The sequence below is a fragment of the Leuciscus leuciscus genome, assembly GCF_965113295.1.
Source record: "Leuciscus leuciscus genome assembly, chromosome: 13".
In the NCBI taxonomy this organism is placed as follows: domain Eukaryota; kingdom Metazoa; phylum Chordata; class Actinopteri; order Cypriniformes; family Leuciscidae; genus Leuciscus; species Leuciscus leuciscus.
Window position 1 is genome coordinate 37011502 of NC_138737.1, and position 2023 is coordinate 37013524.

General features: G+C 39.3%; 1 long non-coding RNA gene across 1 annotated transcript; it reads right to left on the bottom strand.

The window, feature by feature from the left end:
• Window positions 1-380: 380 nt before the first annotated feature.
• On the bottom strand, window positions 381-1623 carry LOC309512186. Its single transcript, XR_014210919.1, has 2 exons — window positions 698-1623; window positions 381-625 (listed from the first exon to the last, which is right to left on the bottom strand). It is a non-coding gene; the product is annotated as an uncharacterized lncRNA (long non-coding RNA).
• Between the last annotated feature and the right edge of the window lie 400 nt (window positions 1624-2023).

Sequence of the window (2023 nt, forward strand, 5' to 3'; positions counted from 1 at the left end):
GTTAAAATCACAAATGATTTACTTTTAGCTTCTGACCAAGGCTGTATCTCAATACTAGTTTTACTTGATCTTAGTGCTGCGTTCGATACTATAGATCACACAATACTCTTAGATCGACTACAAAATGATACTGGTGTTCAAGGACAAGCACTAAGCTGGTTCAAATCATACCTATCTGACCGCTACCATTTTGTCTATTTAAATGGAGAAAAATCGATCATAACTCCAGTAAACTATGGAGTGCCGCAGGGATCTGTATTAGGCCCTCTGTTATTTTCAATATATATGATGCCACTTGGAAATATTATAAGGAAACATGGGATTAGTTTCCATTGTTATGCTGATGACACTCAAATATATATTTCATCACGGCCGGATGAAAACGCTACATTTTCCAAATTGACAGAGTGTGTTAAAGATAGGGTTGGGCATCGTTTTGATTTGAACGATTCTGATTCCGATTCCGATTCTTCATTTCGATTTCGGTTCTTTTCGATTCTCGATTCCGATTCTTTGAGGGGTGGAGTCAAAACCTGTCACAGGCTCATTTCACAGAGGAACATTTTATTTTGATTTAGTTTTAGTTTTGGGAGCTGCAGCCCACGTGGGAGAAAATTAGGAATGCCTCTGCACCAGACCAAAAAACAGATTTATGCAGAACTTGCACCCTGGTCTGGACTCTCTGGACATAACTAACTCAATGTATAAAAGCTCACTTTAAAACACCATTGATTTGTATCATATTCCGGTCGCGGTTTAAAATGGTTTTAAGTAAAAAAAAAAAGATGTTGAAATATGTTATATTTAGCATTTTATATGCAGCTAATAGCTACCTTGCTTAACACGTATACTATAAACATTCTCTATTCATTTAAAAAAAAATACCTCATATCACGTTGGTCCACGTGAGATGATTGACAGCTGTACAGCGAATGAGAGAGCGCTGATATCATAAACTGACGCGAATCATTTTACAAACATGTGATGATAAATCATTATTTCTCCAAATATGCGCACCATTGAATTAAGAGCCCTGGCGGATGCTGTTTATTGCATGTATGTGAACACAAATAAACCGGAGAAGACGTGAATGACGCTTTATGAGTGATGATTTCTATTCAAAATAAAAAACATTACAGATTAATTATTTTGCACTCGATCCTGGCAACGTTACTAACGTTGGTCGCGCAGGGTTGCCTGAGGAGGACGAGACAGTGGACCAGCGCGCAGAGACAGTGGACATATGTCGAACACGCTACACTCCTTGTAAATTTTGTACACCATGCAGGCGTAACGTTAGGTGTTTAGTCATATTTGTAGTGCATCCGCCCGTGCAAGAAATAAGTTTGTCACATGTGTTGCACTCTGCCGACCCAGGCTTTTTTAAGGTGAAATAAAGCCACACTTTTGAGCGCCGCTTACCGTGCTCCATGCCTGCAACAGAACAAGCGGGCGCGGCAAGCACTTCCGGAAATCCAGTGGCCACTATGGAAACCAAAACTTGCGCGTTTGGAACCGATGATCGGAATCGAAAACAAATTTTCTAAACGATTCCAATGGCATCGTTATTTTTTAAACGGTTCCCAGTTGGAACCGGTTCTCGATGCCCAACCCTAGTTAAAGATATAAAAGATTGGATGACGCGTAATTTTCTTTTATTAAATCCAGACAAGACAGAGGTAATACTTATCGGTTCAAAAAACCGCCCACAAAACCTCGCACAATACAACTTTAACATCATAGGATGTCCTGTTACTTTATCCTCTACAGTAAAAGACCTGGGTGTTATACTCGATTGCAACCTGTCTTTTGAAAATCATATTTCATATGTTACAAAAACAGCCTTTTTCCACCTTAGAAACATTGCTAAGCTACGTAATATGCTATCAGTTTCTGATGCAGAAAAGTTAGTTCATGCATTCATGACCTCGAGACTGGATTACTGTAATGCTTTATTAGCTGGTTGTCCTGCATCCTCAATAAACAAGCTACAGTTAGTCCAAAATGCCGCCGCTAGAGTTCT